Raw genomic sequence first — 11,050 nt, forward strand, 5'->3', positions numbered from 1 at the left:
GACAGTGTGGCTACTCCTAGTTCTCTCCAGGTGCTTGGTCTGCCACTCAGCTAAAATTGAGGTAGAAGAGAAGTCTTGTCATGGTCTTCCTGAGATGCCAGTTACAGCAACTATGGAATTTAAGAACGGTTTGGACACTCAGCTATTCAAGTTATAGCTTTTCCTGTTATTGTCTGACTTTCTTTAATGTGTTAGCAACAATCCTCCAAACTGTTATTTTGTTTCTCTCCCTTTCTTGGCCTAGAAATTTAGGCAAGGGACCACTGGTGGATTTCACTATAAAATTTCTCAAGCTGCTGCTGAAAGCAAATTTTCTCAGGAAGATTTTGTTGAATCCCATCCTTCGGTTTCTCTCAGAAAATGCCCTGACTAAAATCTGACAAGTATCTTTCTAATCTGGCACTGCGGTGAAATTTCAGTTTCTCTCTAATTTGTCTGGTTCATCTAATTCTTGTTTCTGTTTAGTCATTGTTTAATGTTGTCTAAAATGTTTTGTTTTTAAGGCCTGAATTGAGTTCTTGCATGTAAAAATTGGAAATGCCAGCTCTAATGTTGAAAAAATAATTTTACAACTTATATGGAGCGCTCATTAAAATTTAAAGAGAACAAAATGTTGATTCTTATGATTTACTAATTTGGTTAGTGCATTATGAGGCATGTTCAAAGTTAGGAGCCAAACAGCAATTCAAATATTAGGATTAATCAAAGTTATATGTTATACTTGTTTTTCTGTGTGTAAATTGTATTGTTTATGTGTAAGGTTATACTCAGGTAGGTAAAACAAAGGAATTGAGCAGAATGAAGCAGGGCACTGATAAGTCATTTTAAGAATTTGTCTCAAGCTGCTTCAGGCAGTTAGAAGAATACTGTAAGGAAGCTAATTCTGTTTCTCAGGCCACACCCTGCAAAAGGGGCCCTAAAAAAATTAGGAATTTAGCTCCTCTGATTTTGCCTATTGAAATTAAAAGATAGGAAAGAAATGCCCTGAAATGGAGCTAATAATACAAGGGAATGAGTTCACAAGACTCTTAGATACAGAAGCTAATGTATCTGTTTTTGCTGAGCAATATTAGCATTCTTTCTACCCCACTTATAAAGCAGTCTCTGAGCTGTGAGGCATAGGACAAAGTAAGTCCCCACAACAAAGCTCTATATTTTTGCAATGGGAAGATAAAAAAGGTTATACTGGACTTTCTCAGCCTTATGTGCTCCCTGGATATCCACTTAATTTGTGGGGTAGAGATGTTTTTTTTAAAAAAATATAGGAGCATTGTCAGTGTTCCTATTTCACAACATTAGTCAGTGTTCAAATGATCAGGGTTTTTTGCCCACTAAGGGATTAGGGAAAGAATAGCGGGGCATTCTCACCACCATAGACACTTGTAATACCAGACATAATAATAATAATATTAGACACCTAATACCAGAAGGCATGGATTAGGGTATGAAAATTTAGCATAGGGGCCTTGGTAACTCCTGCTACCCCAATAATGCATTGTACAGACATAATTACTTGGAAATCAGATGATGGTCTATGGGTAGACCAACGGCCCTTCTCTCAGGAGAAATTTAGGGCAGCTACTCAATTGCTAGAAGAGCAGTTACAGCTTGGGCACTGTCAAACTTCTAATAGCCTATGAAATATGCCTATATTTGTTACTAAAAGAAAACCAGAGCCTGACCTGTGGTGGCGCAGTGGATAAAGCGTTGACCTGGAAATGCTGAGGTCGCCGGTTCGAAACCCTGGGCTTGCCTGGTCAAGGCACATATGGGAGTTGATGCTTCCAGCTCCTCCCCCCTTCTCTCTCTCTGTCTCTCCTCTCTCTCTCTCTCTCTCTCTCTCTCTCTGTCTCTCCTTCTCCTCTCTAAAATGAGTAAATAAATAAATAAAGTTATCAACTGTAATTAAAAGATTTAAAAAAAAAAAAAGAAAACCAGAGCCTCTGGCAATGGGCAAGGAGGAACCTGATTGGTAGTGCTGCTCTTATATCAGGGGCAAATCAGGTATTCAGCCCTAGTACATCCTAGTTTGATGCCTGTCTTGGTGGCCAGAGCTGTTTCATGCCTAGGGCACATAAAAAAAAGAAGAAGAAGAAATTAGGAAACTGGAGGTTATTACAAGATTTGAGAACAATAAATAAGACTATGAAGTTATAAGTCTTATCCAGCTAGGACTCCCTTCTCCTACTGCCATTACATGGAATTTTCACCTTATAATTGTTGACTTGAAGGATTGTTTTTGACTTTCCTTCAAGCCCTCATGTTTCAAGCATTTTACATTCAGTGTTCCTTCATTAAATTTCCAGGCTCCCGAGGCCCTGGCTGGTTGACTCAGTGGTAGAGCATTTGCCTGCTGTGCAGGAGTCCGGGTTCGATTCCCGGCCAGGGCACACCGGAGAAGCGCCCATTTGCTTCTCCACCCCTCCCCCTCTCCTTCCTCTCTGTCTCTCTCTTCCCCTCCCATGGCCAAGGCTCCATTGGAGCAAAGTTTGCCCAGGTGCTGAGGATGGCTCTGTGGCCTCTGCCTGAGGCGCTAGAATGGCTCTGGTTGTGGCAGAGCAATGCCCCAGATGGGCAGAGCATCCCCCCCCCCCCCCGTGGGTATGCTGGGTGGATCCTGGTCCAGCGCATGCGGTAGTCTGTCTGACTGCCTCCCCGTTTTTAACTTCAGAAAAATACAAAAAAAAATAAAAAATTTCCAGGCTCCCGTGGAGTGATACCAGTGGAACGTTTTCGCTCAAGGTATGGCTGACAGTCCTACCTTATGCCAGAAATATGTTGCTCAAGCTATCTCTCCAGTATGACGGCACCACCCTGAGGAGTACATAATTCATTATATGGATGATATTCTTATTGCTCATGCAGGTAAAGACAGTGTGCTGACCATTTTACAACAACTAGAATACTTTTTGAAAGAATCGGGACTTTATATATCTCCGGAAAAGGTACAGCAATCTTTTCTTTCTCTCATCTAGGACAAATTATTGAGGGACAAAAAATTCCTCCACAAAAATGAGAAATCAGGACAGATCATTTGCAAACTTTTACTGATTTTCAGAAATTGTCAGGAGACATTAACTGCCTTAGACCTTCCTTGAAATTAACTATCAAGGAACTGAAACCAATTTTTTATATTCTTAATGATTCAGATGACCCAGCTTCCCCTCAGCAACCTAAAGCTGCAGGAGAGTCAGCTTTACTGCATGTAGAAAAAGGCCTTGCAGCAAGCACAAGTAAAATGCATAAATCCTGAAGAACCAATTGCCTTACTAATTTGTCCCTCAAGCTACACTCCAATGGGTCTATTCTGACAAGCTTCAGGTCCTACTCCTAATGGATCCATTTAGCTGTTACTCATAAAAAAAATTTTATCTCTGTATTTTGATCTTCTTGCCTCCTTGATTATCAAGGAGCATAGGCAACTTTTACAGCTTACAGGTTTTGAGCCTCAAATTATTGTTGTTCCTTTTTAAAAGAATCAACAATTATGGCTCTGGAAAACTTCCACTAAATGGCAAATTCCCTTTTGCAAATTTTACAAGCCAAATTGATTCTCACTATCCAGCTGATAAAAATAGTTCAATTTTCAATAATTACTACATTTGTCTTTTCTAAGACAATTGTTAATGAGCCCATTCCAAAAGCAGCTACAGTCTTTACTGTTGGGTCCAGCTAAAAAATAGCAGGCTGAATAATTGATGGACGAGTTTATACTGAAACAGTCACCTTAAAATAAGCTCTCAAAGAGTAGAATTACGTGCCATTATCATGGCTTTTCAGCCTTTGCCATGTTCCTCCTTTAATCTGTATAGACAGCAAATATTTACTTATGGTTGTTTCCACATAGACACTTCTGTCTTAGGAACAACTGCTGGTGAGGAACTATTTCAGCAATTTCTCCTTCTTCAAAGACTTGTTCGACAACCTAGAGCTCCATGTTTTATAGGACATAGTCGAGCTCACTACATGCTCCCTGGAGCTTTACCACAAGGGAATGCCCTTGCTGCAGATTTTTAAATCCTTTCTAAAGTGTCCTATACTACAATCTGTCCCCTCATTAAGAGCTGACCCTCGTGGACTCCTATAGGACAATCTTGGCAAATAAAAGTTACTCATAAACCTTCATTTGTCAAACAATCCTTTGTCCACATGTCCGAGCATACTTATTCTAGATTTATTGTAGCCTCTACCAGAACAAGTAAGGCTACTAAGCATGTTTATCTCATTGTTTGTACGTATTTTCTATTTTAATACTTCCTAACTGATTAAAACAGACAATACTCCCACATATGTAGGAAAATTATTTACTATCACCTGTCAAACCTTTTGAATTACAGGTATTTCTTACAATCTGTAAAGTCAAGTATTATTAAAGTGTACCTGGAAAATATTTAAAGGTCAATTTTTAAAAATATAAAAGGAGTCATATCCTGAATCTCCTGCAAATCTTCTTTATCATGCTTTTTATTTTTTAAAAATTTTCTTTGAATGTTGATGTACAGGACTATTCAGCATCAGAGAGACTCTGGAATTCTAGATGCCAAAACTCTTTCTCCTGCAAACTTCTACCCTCTGTGGTTGTAAATGTTATAGTTAAGAATGCCTGTAGAAGAATAGGCATGGTGATATACAGCTTTCTCTGTGCTGTGGGCTCTTTTGCCAGGTTAAACTGGCAATAATTATTAGGGGCAGAAGTCATGTTTTTAGGATGAGGAGGGGTATTGATAGGAAGTCGAAGAACAATATTAATGATAGGTTTGCCTTGGTTGGCAAACTACGGCTCACGAGCCATATGTGGCTCTTTGGCCTCTAGAGTGTTTAGCAAAGGCCAGCTTAGGAGTACTCTAATTAAGTTAATAATAATGTACCTACCTATATTGTTGACGTTAAAAAAAAATTGGCTCTCAAAATAAATTTCCACAAAGAAAACTAGATAGAGGGTGACAGAGGACAATCTGACTTTGGGTGATGGGTATGCAACATAAGTGAATGACAAGATAAACTGGACATGTTTTCTTTAAATATATGTACCCTGATTTATTGATGTCACCCCATTAACATTAATAACACTTGGATTGGGACTTCTCACGTGAAAAGCGTTTTCAGTCCATGCCAGACTATGTAGACAGTTGCAAGGGACCTCCAAGGATCGAAATACCGGAAACTGCATTTCTCGGTTTCACACAATATGGTCCAGAAAATGGAAGTAGAACATAATGATACACTGTAAGTAACGTTCTAGTAAAGAAGGCCTGCGGCATTCCCACAGCGCAGACCGCAGCCTGCCAAGGGACTTGCTGAATGACAATAACATGTAATAACTATAGATGTCCACAGGAGGGAAGTAGTGAGTCAAACCCAGAGCACAGTAGCTGTGAGGCTAAATTGAGCTGTGAATCAAGTGTCCACAATCATTCCGGAAGACGGGTTTCACGCTAGTTCTCACCACCCTAGTGAATTGAGAAATCAGAAACCAGATGAAAAAAATAAAGTCTCTATGAACAGGACTCCCCAAACACACCTGTAAGGAAACCCTGCCGCCACGCCTCGCGGCACTTAAAGAAAGGCTAACACCGAACAGCAACAGAAAGGACCGTCACTCAACCTCTGGAAGAAGGCGCCCTAAAATAAGTGGACAGAATGAGATTAAAAAGCAAACTCACAATGTCCTGATCACTGTTCAATATCTACAGAATTCCATGAAATCCGCGGATAGTAACAGAGAGCACAGTGAACATAGGACTGTGAAAGACCAAACCCCTCACGAGACAGCGAAATCTTACCTCTTGGGATCCGGTCTGTCACAACCCTTTTTTCCTCCCGTGTCCCCACTGTGTCCATTCTCAACTCACGCCACATGACTCCTCCTTCTTCCGACCTCCTCTCTAGGGTATTCCCCCCCCCCCCCCCCAGCCACTAGACAGCCGTCATCAACGATGCAAAAGAATGTTAAGACGAGACTGAAACCAATACAACTGAATCAATACACCAAAGTCAGTGCATCCCTCTCAGGACGCAGGCTTCCATGCGATTCCCACACATGTCCACGGGAGGGCAGCGCGGAGCCGCACTTCGAAGTGATGCTCAAGGACATCTACTCAATCGGAAAATAAAATGGCCAACACGCACATCAGACAGTAACAATCCTAAACACCATCTTAGTTCCCAGTACACAGAATATGGGCACCGGGTATATAGTAACGTGGGAACTCTCCACAAAGAGCAGCCAGAGAACACACATCGAAATCACGTCACAGACTGCGAGCCGTGTCCGGGCAGAAGCAACGGGAAAGGAATGAAAGTGAAAGCGTCGCACCCCACACTCCGGGAGACCGTACCCTCCTCAGAAAAATACTTCCAAGAGCAGCTAACATTCCCAGAAGACACCCCCTTTCGAAGGCCCAGGAACGCTCCTTCCGTTCCAAACACGGGGGCAGGAGGAAAACACGCCGGTAGAGTTCCATCGGGGAGCATTAGCTTCATGACACCCCAAGTCTTACCTGTCTGGATGCACTGTCCAAGGAGTCGCATCGTTCTACCGGCACGAGTCGGGCCCACCCACGTACAGCAGTCTTCGTTTTTCAGACAATCCCACGACAAAGACACTCACCATGGAAAGGAATGAGACTCCGCAGTGTTACGTTGACCACAGCAGAAGACTCAGCGGCTCCATCCGCCTGATCCCTTTGCAGCCAGACAGGCATCCAACTTGTTCAGATGCCCCAGCCTGGAACACCTTCCTTTCCAGGAGTGGCTCTTCATGTGTAAATGCAGTAGGCCGGTCAGAGGAAACTACTCACCTTGGGTATAAGTGACTGGATGAATATCTAGGCCGGTTCTTTACTAACTGTCCAAGATAACTGGAGTTTCACATTCTCCATGTGGGTGTGAAAATGAGCATTACTTGCCAGCAGTGGATAGAATTAACTAGTACCCCTGACACCTAGTATATGCAGGGGATGTTTCCTCAGGACAAAGACTGATCTGTCCCAAAAGGTCACTACTACTCAAATCTCACACCTACTCTATATAGCACCACATAAAAAATAGAATACAAACAGCAGGTCGGTTGGAATCCTAGATCACAAATGCTGACTCTCTTGACCTATCCACCCAGAAACAGACACCTGGAAAAAAAAACAATTACAAACCATCTTCAAAAACTGCTTAATAGGATCTTAGCCTAACATGATGCCCCAGAAAATCCGAGAGGCAAGGAACATCTCACAGCTTGAGCACTGAATCACTCTCTGATGAACCAGACTGGGTGTGTCACAATCTCTGCTTCTCCTCAGGATTCAACTATTCAGTCTTTCACAACTGTTTCTGAATGTCACTAACAATCTTTCTTCCTACTTTTCTACAATCCAGCATTCACCCTCTATACTGATATTCTTTTGCTTTGGTTAAATTAAACATGGATTCCTGTCTACAAATACACTTCTCAAAACAATTTTTTTAATAGACCACAGAACCCTGCTATTTACCAGTTTCACATAGCTTCAGTTCCTCTACAATATAAAACAAACAACAAATAAACCTGTATTCTGGAACCCTGATCCTCAACCTAATGCAAACTATACATCACTTTAAAAATAAAAAACACCTTTTTCCTTACCAATAGACATTAATAGCCTACTTCTTGGAACAGAACCTTCAGTACTAGATGCAAACTCGTATCTATTCTTACACCATAAAGGTGTCTCTTTACATCACAGGAAATATTTTCATCATAAAATAACTGGTGTTACAACAGCTACATTAGAAAAATAAATTACACCCCTACATCCTACTATGTGCAAAAATTACTTCCTGTGGATGTTAATACACATGCACAACTAATAGAAAATGCTGGAGCCACCTACACTGTAACACAGCAACAAATAAAAAGAAATGGAAACAAAACCAAAACATATTTGGATACCATGCAATGGAGAGCAAAAGTTGGTCCTACAAATTATAGACAGAAATTCATTTCAGTACATTCCAATAACTGTGAATATCTAACTTCACAAGCTATAAGTAACAAACTCAAATAATAAATCACAGACATAAAATGAAAAAGAAAAAGGCATAATTATAAAAAGCAATTGAACACACCTCTCTCATTGGGGGATACGGCAAACCTTTCAAAACCTATACACTGCCCCTCCCACAAAACATCAATATGGATATATTTTTTTTTTTAAAAACTCTAAGTGGCAAATAAAATTCAATATACATAACTATTTCACAGTCCCCAAACAATACAGCTAAGATAGTTTTTAAGAATACTCGTAGCCTGACCAGGAGGTGGCACAATGGATAGAGCGTCGGACTTGGATGCGAAAGGACCCAGGTTCAAGACCCCAAGGTCGCCAGCTTGAGCACGGGCTCATCTGGTGTGAGCAAAGCTCACCAGCTTGGACCCAATGTCACTGGTTACTCGGTCTGCTGAAGGCCCACGGTGAAGGCACGTATGAGAAAGCAATCAATGAACAACTAAGGTGTCACAAGGAAAAAACAGATGATTGATGCTTCTCATCTCTCTGTTCCTGTCTGTCTCTCTTAAAAAAAAAAAAAGAATGCTTGTAACTCTTTAAAAATTGACCCTAGAATCATTACCAGCTAGAAGCAGCAGTCATTGGGACTTGGACGTGAGCTGCAAAGTATAGAATTGTGACAATTCCAGTGCCATGCGGACTTTTCCTGGATGTGGACTTTTCCAGGACTCCTGCTCCTTGTGACAGCTCCTAACAGACTGAACTGGGGTTGGGTTGCATTTGCAGGAATTTGGCATGGTGTTGGGGCCAACTTGGACTTGGTGAACATGTTAAGGACACTACTCTTTTATGGATTCTTGCTGTATTGGCCAAGAGTTTGCTTAAAGGCTTTAATCACTGTAAAAAAAAATAGAAGACTAGATAAAGAAGATGTGGCACATATTACTATTCAGCCATAAGAAATGATGACATCGGATCACTTACAACAAAATGGTGGGATCTTGATAACATTATATGGAGTGAAATAAGTAAATCAGAAAAAAACAAGAACTGCAGGATTCCATACATTGGTGGGACATAAAAACGATGCTAAGAGACATGGACAAGAGTGTGGTGGTTTGGGAGGGAGGGAGGTGGGGAGGGGTGGGGGAGGGGCACAAAGAAAACTAGATAGAAGGTGACGGAGGACAATCTGACTTTGGGTGATGGGTATGCAACAGAATTGAATGACAGGATAACCTGGACATGTTTTCTTTGAAAATATGTACCCTGATTTATTTAAAAAAAAAAAAAGAAAAGAAAAATTGACCCTACTAAACTATAAACCACCTTCTTAGACATTTCAATACACTTCAGTTACATATGCTCTCTTTATGGCTTACCACACCATCCACCGAGAAACCTATAAGTAAAGGTAATAACAATATTGTCATGTTTACATCTTTTCAAAGACACATCTTAAAAATAAAATAAAACCCTAACATAAATCACTAATAAAATTAGAAAATACTTTCAAAGGAGAAATAAGAAAAATGCTATATTCCTATCATTCTGCTATCCAGAAATTTGCAACTTATGTCAGGTTTCTGAACCAAAAATGAATGTGCCCCCAGGGCATATTCGACCATGATGGCGCCATTTTGTATTGTCAGCAGTGTGGTGGGTTAGGTGTTATTTGCAAGCAGTAACTAGAAAGAACAGGTGCACATGAGAACACCTACCATGCACAGCCCTTCTTCCCGGAAAAAGATAAGCCCAGCCCCAAAGATCCATGGTACTCAAAAGACAGACCTTAATCTACATAGAACAACATGAAGTCTGCACTAGAATACAAACAGCAGGTCATTGTAAATCCTAAATATGAAATGCAATTTATCTCTTTAACTATGACTATAAACATTCAAACCCAACGATGAACAAACACAAAACACAAAACCTCCCATCTTTCTACGATTGCAATAGAATTTCCTGGTCTGATGAGACACTCCAAAACATTCAGGAGTCCAGGAACATCTCACGTGTTACGAGACTGAATCACTTGGGGACAAAACCAGACTAAGCATCTCACCATCACCACTTCATTTCATGACACAGAAATCACTTCCAATCCTTCATCTTACCTCTTAAGATTACAGAATTCACCATCTAAAGTTTTCGTCCTCAAAAATGAAGACTTTTGACCATAGCGTATATTCCCCGGACAGCGTACATGGAGCACAGGTAATGACTAACCATACTTAGGATTACTACCACAGCGTGCATCCCAGACCTACACTTATTTCATATGCTAGGATGAATGTTACCCTTTTATTGGCTCATCAGTGTACTTTTAACTCACAAAACAATGTTTGCCAACTTCTCACATGACCTCACTTCTGCCTCTTACCTTTCAACCTTTAACTACTTTCACATGACTTAAACCTACATCAATATACTGACCACAGCTACATACTAGTTTATGTACCTGGATGACTCATGAGAATCACCTAACATTTATTACAAGCAAAATTTTTACTCCACTGGAGGAGAAATAACAGTCATACATAGATATTCCACTTATAAAAACTCTTAAATGAATTCTATATTTCTTCAGACCCACCCAATAACAGTAAATCAGGTTAAATGCCTCGGAATCTGCTTCACAAAAACAGATCATCTATACTAACAAAATTATAAAATACTACACAAAGACATGCAGTATTCTCATGCTGTTTAATAATAATAAAACAATAGCAATATTAATAATGATAGTAATGATAATTATAATTAGACTGACCTGGGGTGGCGCAGTGGATGAAGCGTAGACCTGGAATGCTGACGTTGCCTTGGAAACCACTAGCTTACCTGGTCAAAGCGCATACTGGGAGACTACTGCAGGTGCTTCCCGCTCCTCTCTCGCTCCTCTCTCTCTCCTCTCTCTGTAACCAGTGAGTAAAATATTTTTAGAAAAAGAAATACATTGTTTTCTCAACACTGTCTACAAATGTAATATTGTCTACACCTGAAACAGGAAAGTGCATCCCACTGGAGTGCTCACTTACACTGGGAGCGGGATGTGCAGCCCCACA

At 40.6% G+C, this 11,050-nt stretch overlaps 2 non-coding genes across 2 annotated transcripts; both read left to right on the forward strand.

The window, feature by feature from the left end:
- Window positions 1-1,938: 1,938 nt before the first annotated feature.
- On the forward strand, window positions 1,939-2,078 carry LOC136404738 (small nucleolar RNA SNORA48). The gene has a single exon (XR_010751436.1). It is a non-coding gene; the product is annotated as a small nucleolar RNA SNORA48 (small nucleolar RNA).
- A 237-nt stretch (window positions 2,079-2,315) lies between these two features.
- Window positions 2,316-2,390, forward strand: TRNAS-GCU (transfer RNA serine (anticodon GCU)). The gene has a single exon. It is a non-coding gene; the product is annotated as a tRNA-Ser (tRNA).
- The last annotated feature ends 8,660 nt before the right edge of the window (window positions 2,391-11,050 follow it).

The sequence above is a fragment of the Saccopteryx leptura genome, chromosome 4 (genome assembly GCF_036850995.1).
Source record: "Saccopteryx leptura isolate mSacLep1 chromosome 4, mSacLep1_pri_phased_curated, whole genome shotgun sequence".
Taxonomy (NCBI): domain Eukaryota; kingdom Metazoa; phylum Chordata; class Mammalia; order Chiroptera; family Emballonuridae; genus Saccopteryx; species Saccopteryx leptura.